Source organism: Leucoraja erinacea, chromosome 5, assembly GCF_028641065.1.
Source record: "Leucoraja erinacea ecotype New England chromosome 5, Leri_hhj_1, whole genome shotgun sequence".
NCBI lineage: Eukaryota > Metazoa > Chordata > Chondrichthyes > Rajiformes > Rajidae > Leucoraja > Leucoraja erinaceus.
In genome coordinates, this window is record NC_073381.1 from 7,110,470 (window position 1) to 7,127,248 (window position 16,779).

Below are 16,779 nucleotides of genomic sequence, written 5' to 3' on the forward strand. Positions count from 1 at the left end.
CGAGTGATCCCCGCACATCAACACTATCCTGGGACGACAGATGGCGCAATGGGCTAAGTGTTCGGCTGGCGACCGGAAGGTAGCCGGTTCGAATCCCGCTTGGAGTGCATACTGTCGTTGTGTCATAGAAACATAGAAACATAGAAATTAGGTGCAGGAGTAGGCCATTCGGCCCTTCGAGCCTGCACCGCCATTCAATATGATCATGGCTGATCATCCAACTCAGTATCCCGTACCTGCCTTCTCTCCATACCCTCTGATCCCCTTAGCCAGAAGGGCCACATCTAACTCCCTCTTAAATATAGCCAATGAACTGGCCTCAACTACCCTCTGTGGCAGAGAGTTCCAGAGATTCACCACTCTCTGTGTGAAAAAAGTTCTCCTCATCTCGGTTTTAAAGGATTTCCCCCTTATCCTTAAGCTGTGACCCCTTGTCCTGGACTTCCCCAACATCAGGAGCAATCTTCCTGCATCTAGCCTGTCCAACCCCTTAAGAATTTTGTAAGTTTCTAAGAGTTCGGCTGGCGATCTTCTAAGGTCTAGCCGGTATCAACCAAGTCTATCCAGTCTTTCTTCATAAGACAGTACTGACATCCCAGGAATCAGTCCTTGGGGCAAGACACTTCACCCACCTTTGCCTGTGTGTAAATGTAATGTAATTATGTGAACCACTTTGGGGTCAATGCAAATTGACCAAAAATGTGCTATATAAATAAGATTATTGTTATTATTATTATTATTATTATTATTATTATTATTATTATTATTATTATTATTATTATTATTATTATTATTGTTATTATCCTATGCTTATTTTTACTATTTTATTATTTACAATTTTACCCAACCCAACTAACCAACAAACCTGTACGTGTAAAAATCACTCCCTGGAGTGCAAAAAAAAACAAAGAGGGAATTCACTTGTTAACACTAGAGGGCCTGTCCCAATTTTTAGGTGACTGCCGGCCACCGTCATAGTCGCAGCAGGTCGCCGAAAAACCCGTGACTGGACCCCCCCCCTTCGACATAAAATTTGAAGTAGAATCATTACTTTAACAACAAAAAAAAACAAAGTCAGCAACGGCGACAACCTACGTTAACCTGGCGACAACTACGACAGCGCCTACGCCAGGAGAGGTCAAGCTACGCTCATTGGCGTCAAACCCACTCTCGCCCACTGTCGGCGAAATTGTTTCAACAAGTTGAAAATCCAGCGGTGACCAGAAAGACGCTATGACTCTTAGGTCGACTGAAGAGACTACTCACGACCATACAGGCAGGGGCGTATTAACCATTAAGCAGACTAAGCACGTGCTAAGGGCACCAGGGCCAAAGGGGGCACCACAAAGTTGGGAAAAGGGTGAAAAGAAAAAAAAACAAATGAAGATTTGTAAAAAAATTAATAAATTGATAAAACTAGTGCAAATTGATCATAATGTTCTGTTTCTTGATCATGGTGCACCCTCGGGTTATCTTCCCAGGTGTACCACAAGGTCAACGACTAAAATGGGCTGGGTCAGTGTGGAAAGGAGGGGGGCACCAAGATTGGTCAGTGCTTAGGGCACCAGTGAGCCTTAATCTGCCCCTGCATACTGGCGACACCCCGGCAACCTCGTGGCGACAGCCTACTTGGCTAAAAAATCATCTAGGTGGGACAGGCCCACATCTGAGTAATGCTTTTCTATATACTGTTCATGACTTTATCTGGAGCGTAACGGATGTGCCACAATAGATCTGGTTGGTGTGCTGTAACTAATCTTGCAGTAGGTGCCATGGGACCAAAAGGCAAGTTTCAAGATAATGTGGATGTCATGTTGTTTTGGAAAGAACTGCAGATGCTGGTTTAAACCGAAGGTAGGCACAAAATGCTGGAGTAACTCAGTGGGGCAGGCAGCATCTCTGGAGAGAAGGAATGGATGACATGTTGTTCAGTTACTCTCTTGTCAGAACACACACAATGTGAGATCAGATTATCTGCTTCAGCATAAATAAATCTGTTTTGCTGCATGGTTTTTCTCTTTGTACACCGCTCGTTACATGTGTGATAAGGAACTGCAGATGCTGGTTTACACAAAACACCTGACATTACAGGCTAAGAAGGGACTGCAGATGCTGGTTTATGCGAAATGCTGGAGTAACTCAGCGGGTCAGGCAGCAACTTGGGAGAAAATGAACGGGTGATGTTTTTAGGGTCGAAACCCAAGAACAATGAAAAGAACAAATCAAAGCCAGCACCGATGGTCAAGGAAAGCCGAAGCCCACTTCAATGTATGATGAAGGGTCTTGACTCAAAATGTCACCTATAAATTGTCCCTCGTGTGTAGGATAGTGCTCGTGTACTAGGGTGATCGCTGGTCGGCGGGGTCTCAATGGGCTGGAGGGCCTGTTTCTGCACTGTATCTATAAAGTCCAACAACTCTGGAGATGCTGCTCAGTAGGACTTTGGTCTGCCCGCATTTGGAGAATTGCATGCTGTTCTGTTTGTCCCATTACAGGAAAGATGTGGCAGCTTTGGAGAGGGTGCAGAGGAGTTTTACCGGAATGTAGCCTGGATTAGAGGATTTAGGCTATAGGGAGAGATTAAACAGACTTGGATTGTTTTCTCTGGAACGTCGAAGTTTGAGAGAAGAATAAAAAATTATGAGAGGCATCGACAGATTAGACAGTCGGAACCTTTTTTCCCTGGATGGAAATGCATAGCTATAAGTTGCGAGGGGAACAGTTTAATGGAAATGTACAGGGCAGGTTTTCTCGCACAGTAGCCAACTTTTCTCACTCCCAAATAAGCTTTTCTCACTGAGAGTAGGGAAGATTCAAACAAGGGGACATGACTTGAGAATTAAGGGACTGAAGTTTAGGGGTAACATAAGGGGGAACTTCTTTACTCAGAGAGTGGTAGCTGTGTGGAATGAGCTTCCAGTGAAGGTGGTGGAGGCAGGTTCGTTTTTATCATTTAAAAATAAATTGGATAGTTATATGGATGGGAAGGGAATGGAAGGTTATGGTCTGAGCGCAGGTATATGGGACTAGGGGAGATTATGTGTTTGGCACGGACTTAAAGGGTCGAGATGGCCTGTTTTCGTTCTGTAATTTTTATACGATTATATTATATGATTATAAGGGACAAACGGTCAAAATATGGGATAAATTCCCGACGGCAATTGGTTGACCGACTCGGCCGTGGCTGGGTGAATGATGAATTGGCCCGGGTGCTGGACTGCACACAAAGCCCAGCCGGTGGGCCAGCTGAGGCGTTTTGGCCCAGGCCGTGCGATATGGCACGCAAAGTCCTCAACTCATGAGCCGATGGTCGTCTATGAAAAGGAGGGGTGGTTTTGTCGGCGGTAAGCAAAGGTCCGAAGGTCGGACAGCTGGCCGGGCTGCCGACCGACGGGGCCACGGGCGAGGCGCTGCTGCTGCACTCCATGGGCTGCACTACGTCGGGACGGGTGAGGCGGGGCCAGATGCGGTGCTCCGACCCGACACTCCCCTCGACCTGAGTAGTTGCGGTCAAATACGGGACAAGGTCCAGTATGGAACAAACCAATTTAACCCAAAATACGGGATGTCCCGGCTAATACGGGACAGTTGGCAACCATAGGCCAGAAATGCTTTGCCAGGGGAGGTGGTGGAAGGAGATACGAAATTGGCATTTAACAGACTCTTAGATAGACACATGGTAGTGTGGGGGATAGAGAGATATAGATCAGGTACAAGCCAATGAGATCTATTTAACTAAGCATCATGTTTGGCTCAAAACATTGAATGGATGATAAAGTAGGAGCACCCGGAGAAAACCCACACAGTCAGAGGGAGAACGTACAAACTCCGCACAGACCAACAAGTCTCATCTACTCTAGTCCCACCTGCCTGCGTTTGGCCCATATCCGTGTAGGCCTGTCCTATCCATGTACCTGTCTAATTGTCTCTTAAATGTTGCAATAGTTCCTGCCTCAACTACCTCCTCTGGCAGCTCATTCCACATACCCACCAAAGTTACCCCTCAGATTCCTGTTCAACCTTTTCTCCTTCACCTAAAACCTATGTCCTCTGGTCCTCGATTCACCTACTCTGGGCAAGAGACTCTGTGCATCTGCCCGATCTATTCCTCTGATGAATTATACACCTCCATAAAATCACCCCTCATCCTCCTGCGCCTGTAGTCACGATCAAACCCGGGTCTCTGGAGCTGTAAGGCAGCAACTCTACCGCTGCGCCACTGTGCCAGTCTAAATAGCAAACATGCTTTGTGAATCTAATGGGTACAGCTACACCCAGCTGACCAAGTTTCGGCCTCATTTTGTTTGGCAAAGGGGATTTGTTTAACTTGGCATCACGTTTGGCATGGACAGGATGGACCAAAGGGCCTGTTCCTGTGTTGTGTTGCTCCCTGTTCTATTAACTATTCCAGTAGTAACATTGAGAATTAGACCTCTGAATGGTGTCGTATTAATGCATGAGCTTTCAATTTTTCAAATATCTAGCAATGCGAAAATATTATTTGCAGTAATAACGCGCAAATAATTCATTTGTCAGATATCTTGGTTAGATATACCCCTGGTGCATTTTGCCAGCAGTGTTTATTCATTAATTTGGACATATGACTTACTGTGATATGTGCCTTATCGCCGTGTCAGAAGGGAGAATTGATGGCATTTAATATATTTAATATTTAATACTTTGGAAAGACACTTTAAATGTTGACATCAGTTGAAACAAAAAACTCCAATTGAGAAGGCTTCCAGAATTTGTTTATTTAAAGGGAATCATTTGATAAGGTTTAAAGCGGCTGGGCTGGGGAGCAGGCTGGGACTCTATTCCTTGGAGCGTAGGAGGATTAAGGGTGATCTTATAGAGGTGTATAATTCATACAACAATACAATACAATACAATACAATAAATACCGTATATTGTCATTTGAACCTCAGATGAAGTTCAAACAAAATTTTGTTTCTGCAGTCATACAACAAGAAATAACAATTTTACACAACATACAACCAACTGAATTCACACAAACATCCATCACAGTGAATCTCCTCCTCACTGGGTCAAAGTCTTGTCTCTCCCCCACTCTCCATCCTCTCCCGATTGAAAAGCCTCCGGCGGGCGATGGCAAGTCCCATGGGGCCATTAAGGCCACCTTGGGCAATGTCAGGCACTGCTCTGGACGACAGATGGCACAATGGGCTAAGTGTTCGGCTGGCGACCGGAAGGTAGCCGGTTCGAATCCCGCTTGGAGTGCATACTGTCATTGTGTCCTTGGGGCAAGACACTTCACCCACCTTTGCCTCTGTGTAAATGTAATGTAATTATGTGAAGCACTTTGGGGTCAATGCAAGTTGACTAAAAATGTGCTATATAAATAAGATTATTATTATCATTATTAATGTTGGCAAGCCCCGCGGTCGTTAAAGCCACGCTTGGCGATGTCAGGCCCCGCTCCGGTTCATTTTCAACCCCGCAATTCGGGCGGGAGATGTTACCATTGCGGGAGCTCCGAAAAGCGGTCTCCCACCAGGGACCCGCGAGCTCCCGATGTCACCGTCCACGGGAGCCTCCGAGCTACGGAGTCGGGTCGCAGCCGCGCGCCACCACAGCTCTCCACGCTCCGAAGCCGGCCAGCCCCACGATGGTAAGCCCGCAGGCTCCGCGACTGGAGCCCCCAGGTCATTGCGGCTGTAGGCCGCTCCACGGTGCTAGGCCCCAACGACAACGGAGAACTGAAGAAATATTTAGTGGTGGCAGAGTGGTGCAGCGGTAGAGTTGATCCCTCGCTGGGGAAACCCGGAGAAGAGCCCCGATCGCTGGCCCGCGGCCGATAACATCCTGAAACCGCGGTCTGCGGAGCTTCAAGCCGTGGGCGCGGTGTAGATTTACCATCCAAAGCCTGAGAAGAGCACCGGCCTGAAGCCTACAACATAGAAGAAATAGTTGCTTTCCGAAAATTATAACTACTCTTAATTCAAATTCACACATGCACTGACTTCACAGCCCAACACCCGGACTTCCATCTGTATATATGTATATAGCGCTGCAGAATTGTGCACCTATCCCCCCCCCCTTCTCCCTTCTGTTTTTTGTTTTTCTGTTTCTTGTTTTTTGTACTAAATTATATGTATGCACTGAGTACGAGCAGCTTTCAATTTCACTGTACATGTATAGTGACAATAAATGGCATATCTATATCTATCTATAGCTACATCCTGAAGCTGCAGTCTCCGGTAAGAAAGTGTCGATTCGGGACCTCCAAGTGTGTTCGACCGTCCCGACGAGAAGGCCTGTACATCCGGCCGTCCGTAGTGGCGACTGCGGAGGGTTTTATGGTTTTATGGCCCCGACCATGGGTGAACAAGGAAGAGGACTGACTGAACTTTGTGCCTTCCACCACAGTGACGAATGCTATGGTGGATGTTTGTGTTAAATCTTATTGTGTATGGTGTGTTCTTTTTTTAATTGTACCACTGCTGGCAAATTCATTTCACCGCACCTTCAGGTGTATGTGACAACAAAATTGACTATTGACTATTGAAGTCCGAGGTGAAGAGGGTGAACTGGAAGGGGAAGAGAGGGGGGATGTGGAAAATGGCGTTTGACAGGATTTCTGACGTTGCACTGAGCTCCTGCTTTGATGCTCCGGCCCTTCGCCATGACGTCTTGCAACAAGGAAGACCTTGCCTTCAGGAACGAGCTGCTTGGAGATACGACACTGTCAAGGGCAGGCTCAATTAGCGCACATCTGCTGCAGACCAGCAGTTCCCCTGGAAGGTACTAGTGTACGGACGCAGTTGCCATGGCGCCACATGCCTCCACCAAGGTCCACGCTGCCTCCTTTTCTCGAGAACGTCACCACAGGTTATACGTCCAAACGCAAGGGGGAAAAAAACAATCTCAAAGTAAACACCAATAATCCAGTGGATTTAACAACATCATGTATCACAGTTTTTAAGTAAATATTTGCTCAGTTTAAAAGGACGAGGGGTTCTGTACTGTAGTCAGTCTGTTAAATATTTACAAACTTAAATGCAAAATGTAACTGCAAGAGAGAGTGCAGAAATGTTTACAGTGCCTTCCTTCCTATAAAATATGATGCTTATCTCAATAGCCCTTTTAAGCTTGTATAATTTATAACAGCTATAGACAAGCTAAATATGTCATGCTGCACTGTCTTTCTCAGAGGTGGAATAAAAAATGTTGCACATAATTCCTCTCTTATATACATCGCAATTAGCACTGGAGTGGAGGCAATGAAACGTTCCTGCAAATTAACTCTTCGCTTTTCAATCAATTTGGATCGGAGTTGAGGAAAAATGGCCCTTCACAAGCTCTGAGATATCGCACAGTGTAAAATTAGCTGTGACAGTGCGATCTGTTCAAAACCACCTACAATAAATACCACACTATGTATTATAACACATAATTTGGAATGATACGTTGCGGCCAGTAATGTGTTTTAACATTATGGCATCTTGACGCGAAGGTTGCAGTTGTGAAAATGAACCCCATTGAGCTCTGCGACACATTAGTGCTCCATGGCTTCGTGAGTGAGCATTTATGTCTATTCCGTAAGACAGAGGGAGCTAATGTCTCATTCCCACAGGCTGTTTCATTTGGTTCTCATAGTTATAGTGATACAGCGTGGAAACAGGCCCTTCGGCCCAACTTGCCCACACCGACCAACATGTCCCAACAACACTAGTCCCACCTGCCTGCGTTTGGCTCATTAAACTCCAAACCTGTCCTATCCATGTACCTGTCTAAATGTTTCTTAAACATTGTGATAGTCCCAGCCTCAACCACCTCCTCTGGCAGCTCATTCCATACACCCACCACCCTTTCTGTGAAAAAGTTACCCTTCAGGTTCCTCTAGAATCTTTCCCCCGTCATCTTAAACATGTGCCCTCTGGTTCTCGATTCCCCTACTCTGGACAAGAGACTCTGTGCCCAGCTATGCCTCTCATGATTTTGAACAGCTCTATAAGATCATACCTCAGCCTCCTGTGCTCTAAAGAATAAAGTCCTAGCCTGCTCAATCTCTCTCTATAGCTCTGGCCCTCATCCGCCTTCAGGTTCTTCCAATGACTTGATCGTCCCATAGTTAATGTCCGTAACCTGTTCCATTTACCGCAGCTTTATAAATAAAGTATTATCACATCAAAGTGCCTGGCTCTGAACTGTGATTTATCACACCCTCTTGTTTTAGAAATGCCTATGCGTAAAACAATAGACAATAGACAATAGGTGCAGGAGTAGGCCATTCGCCCCCTCGAGCCAGCAACGACATTCAATGTCATCATGACTGATCATCCACAATCAGTACCCCGTTCCTGCCTTCTCCCCATATCCCTCGACTCTGCTATCTTTAAAAGCTTTGTCTAGCTCTCTCTTGAAAGCATCCAGAGAACCTGCCTCCACCGTCCTCTGAGGCAGAGAATTCCACAGACTCACAACTCTCTGTGTGAAAACCTTTTTCCTCATCTCTGTTCTAAATGGCCAACCCCTTATTCTTAAACTGTGGCCCCTGGTTGGGGCCACAAAAGCTGACCTCCCTCAGAGCAAGTACAGATTTTCCTGGAGATAAAAGGAACTGCAGATTATGCATTTGACCAAAGATAGACACAAAATAGTAAGATTAAACAAGAACTTACCAGTTTGATGTTTGATCTGTATTTAATGAGGAGTTACGATGAGGGATTATGTGAAGAGCCCGCTCAGCATGCATGCGCGGCAAACTTCCAAGCAGCGGTGTGGAATCACAGATAGACACAGTTATTGAAGTAAACATAGTAAAGAAAAGGAGACATCAGTTTATCAGTTTGACCCATATTATTGAGGGTGGGAGCGGAGGGCACGTAACCCCTCATCGTAACTCCTCATAAAATACAGATCAAACTTCAAACTGGTAAGTTCTCATTTAATCTTACTATTTTACTTCGGAGTCACATGAGTGACTACGTGAAGACTTCAAAGCTCTGTGATTTCAAACCGTGTAACAGTTATTACTTCACTCACTGCCGAAGTCCTTGAGGGAGGAAGTGTGTTATCGTAATCAACCAATGAATCTGTTTGTAGAAAAACATAATGGTATTTTTTAACAATAACAACAAAGAAATTAAATTGCTCCCCTGGGCTTAAATTAAATATTTGCAGTCTGTAAAAAATTTTTTTGCAAATAAAGCACGTTTTGCCAACGGCTTATTATAAAATTTCTGATCGGTCTTCCCCCCCGACCATCCTGCTGTAGCCAGGATGTGGTCTATAGGCACGTCCATTCTTTTAGCCATCGATGCTGCTCTGGTGGAGTGAGATTTGTACTTGTTAATGTTTATCCCAGCAGCTTTTAGCACCTGCTTGAGCCATCACGAAATGGTTTGGTTCGTCACCCGAGTTTTTTTATGACTGACCCACAAGGTTTTTCACCTCCCTCGAATATTTTTGGTTGTGTCTATGTAGGATAGTAGGTGGGTCATGGCACATAACCGTGGTTCTGGCGGGTAAGCCCGGAATTCCACGACTGGATTAGGTGTTCCTGGTCTGTTCTGTTTGATCATTCCCTGGATAACGACAGAGGTCTGGTCTGGAGCTGTGAGCATGGTGTCCAGTCACAATAGGCAACTGGACCCTCTGTGCAGATACAACTGCCATCAACATGAGTGTTTTGAGCATAGATTGTTCCAGTTTGAAGGATCTGGCTGGTGGCCATCCCCTGAGGTATGTCAGGACCACACTGACATCCCATATATGGGTGTACCTTGGTCTAGGGGATTAGAGCTGTAAATACCCTTCATTAGTTTGACCACCAGCTGGTGGGACCCCATGGCCTGTTGTCCTGGAGCTGGTTTTAAATAGACAGACAGGGCACTTCTAGCTGTGTTGATGGCTCTGTAGCTGAGTCCTTCATCGTGGTGAAGGTTTGCCAGGAATTCCAGTACGTTGGTAACTGTAGCGGTTGAGTAGGTGGTCCCTGTATCCAAGCAGTACTTCTCCCATTTTTTGATGCTGGACAAGTGCTGTTTTTTAGTGGATGTTCGGAGGGATGCTGACATGGTGTCGACGGTTTGTTCTGATAATCCCAGTCCCAGAAGTGGTTTGTGCAGAATCTGCAACCCAGGAGTTTGATTTTTTCATGGCACGGGTGGCTTGTGCCCGACACTGGGTGTTAATAACTCTGGGTCACAGGGGTATACCATCGGAATTTCAACAACCATGTCATGGAGAATTGGGAACCATGGCTGCGTAGACCAGTCGAGTACTATCAAAATACCTGAAGCAGAGTCCATTTGTACTGTGCGTAGACCCCGACTGATGAGGCAGAAGGGAGGAAATGCATAGAAGAAGAATTTCCCCAATCAAGCGCGAACGCACCTACCGCTGTTGCCTCAGGATCTGGTTCCCAAGCGACATACATAGGTACCTGGTGATTTAGCCTTGATGCAAATAAATCGATATCTGGCATGCCATATTGCTTGATAACTTTTGCAAATTCTTTGGGGTTTAACATCCATTCTATGTTGTCATTAAATTTACGTGACCTGGTGTCTGCCACTGTATTTAGCTTACCAGGCAGGTAAGTTGCTGATAGCCAAATATGTCTTTCGACACACCATTGCCAAATTGTCGCATGATACCGATTTTATGCCGTCTATATGGTTAATGTAGGCCACCACCGTAGTATTATCTATTTGTAACCATACATGCAAGTGATGCATATTTGTGCATATGCTTTTAAACCATAAAAGTCACCCAATATCTCTAGATAATTAATGCCCAGTGTAAGTGGTAATGATGACTCTGGGTTAGTCCATCTACTACCTGTGCTGGTATAGAGTTAGTTGCTCACCAGCCTTGAGCACTGGCATCTGTTTGGATAACTAACGTAGGGTTAGTGATGATAATAGGGCTGAAAACTATGCTAAACGTTTTTTGCCCACCACTGTAGTTCTGATATTGCTTCAGTGGGTAATTTCATGACACGACCATGATGACCTGTTGCTGCCCCCCTCCCAGATGGAACACTCCTCCGTGGAGTCGAGCGGGGGACAGGTTTGTCTAAGAGCCTTTCTTGTATGCCTGAAAAGCAGAAGGCTCCCTGTGAATGAAAACCCGACCTCAGAGCTTACCTGACGGTCCGTTATTTCACCCCATAGCGGGAGCGCCTAACTCCTGATGTGGCCGTTATTGCACTGCTTGAACGCAATGGCTGCAAATGCGTGCTGAGCGGGCTCTTCACGTAGTCACTCACGTGACTCTGAAGTAAAATGAAGGAGTAATTCAGCAGGTACACAAAAAAGCTGGAGAAACTCAGCAGGTGCAGCAGCATCTAAGGCGGAAGGAAAAACACAACGTTTCGGGCCAAATCCCTTCTTCAGACTGATCGGGGGTGGGGGGGCGGAGAGAAGAAAGGAAAAAGGAGGAGGAGCCCGAAGGCTGTGGGATGGAAGGAAACAGCAGGAGGGCTGAGGAAGGGGAGGAGACAGCAAGGACCAACAAAATTGGGAGAATTCAATGTTCATGCCCCCAGGATGCAGACTCCCCAAGCGGAATATGAATATGTTCCTCCAATTTCCGGTGTTGCTCACTCTGGCCAGGACAGAGAGGTCGGAGATGGAGTGGGAGGGGGAGTTGATGTGCTGAGCCACCGGGAGGTCAGGTTGGTTATTGCGGATCGAGCGGAGGTGTTCGGCGAAACGAACGCCCAACCTCCGCTTGGTCTCACCGATGTAGATCTGCTGACATCTAGAGCAGCGGATGCAATAGATGAGGTCGGAAGAGATGCAGGTGAACCTCTGTCACACCTGGAACGACTGCTTTGGTCCTTGAACGGAGTCGAGGGGGGAGGTAAAGAGACAAGTGTTGCATTTCTTGCGGTTGCAAAGGAAAGTGCCCGGGGAGGGGGTGGTACGGGAGGGAAGGGAAGAATTGACAAGGGAGTTATGGAGGGAGCGGTCTTTGCGGAAGGCAGACATGGGGGGAGATGGGAAGATGTGGCGAGTGGTGGGGTCACGTTGGAGGTGGCGAATTAAGAGTAATCCAGCAGGTCTGGCAGCATCTCTGGCGAAGATGGAGGATACAAAATGCTGGAGTATTTCCCCCAGAGATGCTGCCTGTCCTGTTGAGTTACTCCAGCATTTTGTGTCTATCTACAAGTTGTCTTGAACACATTCCAGCTAATGTGTTTCATTATTAAAGAGCGACACAAAGTGCTGGAGTAACTCAGTGGGTCAGGCAGCATCTCCGGATATAGAGGATGGGTGATGTTTCAAGTCGGGAGAAGGGAGAGATGCGATCTGACCCGCTGTGTTACTCCAGCACTTTGTATCTATCTTTGGTATAAACCAGCATCTGCAGTTCCTTGTTTCTAATTTTTATTTAATCTTTCTGGCCATTTTTTTGGAAGTAATGTCCTTCCTGTCACCTCCATTCAAATGCTATCTAAAGCAGTCGATTTGTCTCAGAACTAATGGTATCTTTTAATCAGATTAAAATCACAGTACCTTATTTCACAACAATTTACATGTTCCATTTTTGGTGAGCAAACCAAACAGAAACATCATAAGTGATAGTAGCAGAATTAGGCCATTCGTCCCATCGAGTCAACTCCGCCATTTAATCATGGCTGATCTATCATTCCCTCCTAACCCCATTCTCCTGCCTTCTCCCCATAACCCCTGACGCCCGTACTAATCAAGAATCTATCAATTTCTGCCTTAAAAATATCCATTGTCTTGGCCTCTTCAGCCTTCAGTGGCAATGAATTCCACTGATTCACCACCCTCTGACTAAATACATTCCTCATCATCCCCTTCCCAAAGGAACGTGTATTAATTCTGAGGCTAATCAATAATCTTTCTACCTCTGCCTTAAAAAATATCCACTGCCACAAGGCAGCGAGCTCTTTAAACACAGAACCTGCAGCCAACTTTCTTTTTCTCTCCGATTCACAGTTCATCGAGGGGTTCTCACACCCATCCCCCAGGGTTCATGAAACACAAGTGACTGGAGACCGGCTCATATCGCGACCCTCGTTATGCATTTGCCTGCACTTCCTCCATTTGCGAATCCTATTTTCTGCTCGTACAAAGGCAGCAGGTGGATGAACGTACTGATCTAACCCACACTTAACAGCAGCGCCACTGTTTGGTGGCCATTTTCCCTGGCTCGTGCCAAAACCCAGGAAGAGGAACATGCTCCCTCTACGCTCACATAACATTCAGCTACGCCCTTTTAGTTTGCTGCTACATCGTAAAGAAAGCCACAACAAAAATAAAAGTTGGCTTTGGCTGTGACTTTTTTTTTTTAACCAGTGGCTCCCTTTATTTCCCTGGCATATATTTGTTCAATTTTAACAAAACCACTTGCATTGCTGAAATGTGCCTAGCAAAATTACACTGGATACCAAGACTAGCAGCTGTTTATTTTAATCTTCATCTGCATGCAACACAGAGAAAAGGAGAGTTAAATAGCAAACGTTGCCCTTAGCAACCGGGTTCGCGGCTAATGGACAAACAAACTGAAGAAGCCAATTATGGCACCATCCACAGCCACGGCCTGACACCGACCAGAGGAACAATGATCACTGCACTGCTTTGATGAGGGGATGCATCTCGTTCGAGGTCATTATGTCACCTCACGCCGCGACGAGCTGATCGCCGACATATCCCGTTCATTCCGACTCTCGTTTCTTTATGTGGAGGAAGGAACTGCAGATGCGTGTTTAAACCGGAGATAGACACGGAATGCTGGAGTAACTCAGCGGGACAGGCAGCACCCGAGATTGATCCCTGGGATGGCGGGACTGTCATATGAGGAAAGATTGAAAAGACTAGGCTTGTATTCACTGGAGTTTAGAAGGATGAGGGGGGAATCTTATAGAAACATATAAAATTATAAATGGACTGGACAAGCTAAATGCAGGACAAATGTTCCCAATTTTGGGCGAGTCCAGAACCAGGGGCCACAGTCTTAGAATAAAGGGGAGGTCATTTAAGACTGAGGTGAGAAAAAAACATTTTCACCCAGAGAGTTGTGAATTCATGGAATTCCCTGCCACAGAGGGCAGTGGAGGCCAAATCACTGGATGGATTTAAGAGAGAGTTAGATAGAGCTCTAGGGGCTAGTGGAGTCAAGGGATATGGGGAGAAGGCAGGCATGGGTTTTTGATAGGGGACGATCAGCCATGATCACAATGAATGGCGGTGTTGGCTCGAAGGGTCGAATGGCCTCCTCCTGCACCTATTTTCTATGTTTCTATGTTTCCATGTCTATCTCTGGAGAGAAGGAATGGGTGACGTTGCGGATCGAGACCCTTCTTCAGATTGGTCAGGGATAAGGGAAAGGAGAGATATAGACGGTGATGTGGAGAGATAAAGAACAATGAATGAAATATGCAAAAAAGTAACGATGATGAAGGAAACAGGCCATTGTTAGCTCCGTGGCAGACAACAATGATGGAGAAACTCAGTGGGTGAGGCATCATCTATGGAGCGAAGGAATAGCGATGTTTTGGGCCGAGACCCTTCTGCAGACAGAGGTGGACCAGAGGGGCGGGAAAAAGAAAGGAAGAGTTGGAAACAGTGGGCTGTGGGAGAGCTGGGAAGGGGAAGGGAAGGAGGGAGAAAGCAAGGACTACCTGAAATTGGAGGTCAATGTTCATACCGCTGGGGTGTAAACTACCCAAGCGAAATATGAGGTGCTGCTCCTCCAATTTGCAGTGGGACTCACTCTGGCCATGGAGGAGGCCCAGGACAGAAAGGTCGGATTCAGAATGGGAGGGGGAGTTGAAGTGCTGAGCCACCAGGAGATCAGGTTGGTTAATGCGGACTGTTAAATTTTAAAAAAATTTAAAAATGCGGACTGTGCGGAGGTGGTGGACGAAGCTATCACTAAGCCTGGGCTTGGTCTCACCGACGTAGAGCAGTTGACACCTGGAACAGCTTCCCCTCCCCTTCCCAGCTCACCCACAGCCTACTGTCTCCACCTCTTCCTTTCTTTTTCCCGCCCTCCCACATCAGTCTGAAGAAGGGTCTCACCCCGAAACGTCGCCTATTCCTTCGCTCCATAGATGCTGCCTCACCCGCTGAGTTTCTCCAGCATTTTTGTCTACCTTCGATTTTTCCAGCACCTGCAGTTCCTTCTTAAACAATTGTTACTCCAGCTTTTTGTGCCTATCTCTCATTCCTTTGTCAACGGCAATGGTTAAAATCGTGTATACAATAAACTAAACTAAACTAAACTATGTCTGAGTGAAGCCAGGATAATCTCTGCAAGGGATTGAGATGTGTCAGAAGGAACTGCAGATGCTGGTTTACACCGAAGATAGACACAAAATGCTGGAGTAACTCAGCGGAACAGGCAGCATCTCTGGAGAGAAGGGAACGGGTGATGTTTCGGGTTTCGAGTTGGCAACGCTCCTACAACTTTGCTGAAAACACTTCACTTTAGACTTTGCTTTAGACTTTTGAGATACAGGGTGGAAACAGGCCCTTCGGCCCACCGAGTCCATGCCGAAAGTCGATCGTCCTGTACATGAGCACTTTCCTACACACAGGGGACAAATTACACTTTCCAGAAGTCAATTAATCTACAAACCCGCATGTCAGATTGTACTGGTTTAGAGATGCAGCACAGAAACAGGCCCTTCGGCCCACCAAGTCTGTGCCGACCAGCGATCGCCCCATACACTATCCTACACACTAGAGACAATTTACAATCTACACGTCAACTAGCCTACAAACCTGCATGTCTTTGGAGTACGGGTGGAAACCGGAGCACCCAGAGAAAACCCACATGGTCACGAGAAGAACATACTAACTCCATATAGTTAGCACGGTGGCGCAGCGGTAGAGCTGCTGACTCACAGCACCAAAGACGCGGGTTCGATCCTGACTACGGGTGCTTCTGCACGGAGTTTGTATGTTCTCCCTGTGACCGCGTGGGTTTGCTCTGGGTGCTCCAGTTTCCTCCCACACTCCAAAGACGCACAGCTTTGCGGGTTAATTGGCTTTGGTGTAATTATAACTTGTCCCTAGTGTGTGTAGGATAGTGTTAGTGTACGGGGATCGCTGGTCGGTGCAGACTCGGTGGGCTGAAGGCATGTTTTTGCACTTTAATCTACAGGATCAAACCCGGGTCTCTGGTACTGTAAAGCCCCTGTCCCACCTAGGAGATCTAAACAGCAACCTCTGGTGACCTTGCCCACCACCCAGAAAAAAAATCAAGGTCGAGGTGACCTGCAACCTCCTACCATCTCCCACGCATATGTTGTAAACATTCCTCGACTATGAAAAAAACCGGCTTCGACTAGACCTGCGACAAAAAATGATCGATTTTTAAAACAGCAACCTATTTTTAGTCGGGGACGGTTTTAAACACGATGAAAAAATAGCAGCAACCGAGATGAAGCATCGACCAGGTGGAAACCACTTTCGACCATTAGGGAGAGTGACCAAAACCTCCGGTGACCTCATGGAAACCTTGGGCGGTGGGCAAGGTCACCAGAGGTTGCTGTTTAGGTCTCCTAAGTGGCACAGGGGCTTAAGGCAGCAATGTTACCTCAGCGCCACCGTGCTGCACTGAAACACTTATTGGGAGATGGTGCAAACTGGTGGTAGTTGACTATATACCACATAGAATTATTGATTAGTACAGCACAGGGGACATCATTTTGACCTACCAAGTCTGTGTTGTTTTTTTTCCAAAGAGTTGGGCATCCATTCCCAATTTATCATCTTTCAGCATTCACCCAATTCAGTTTTCAGTTCAGATTAGTTTATTGTCACATGT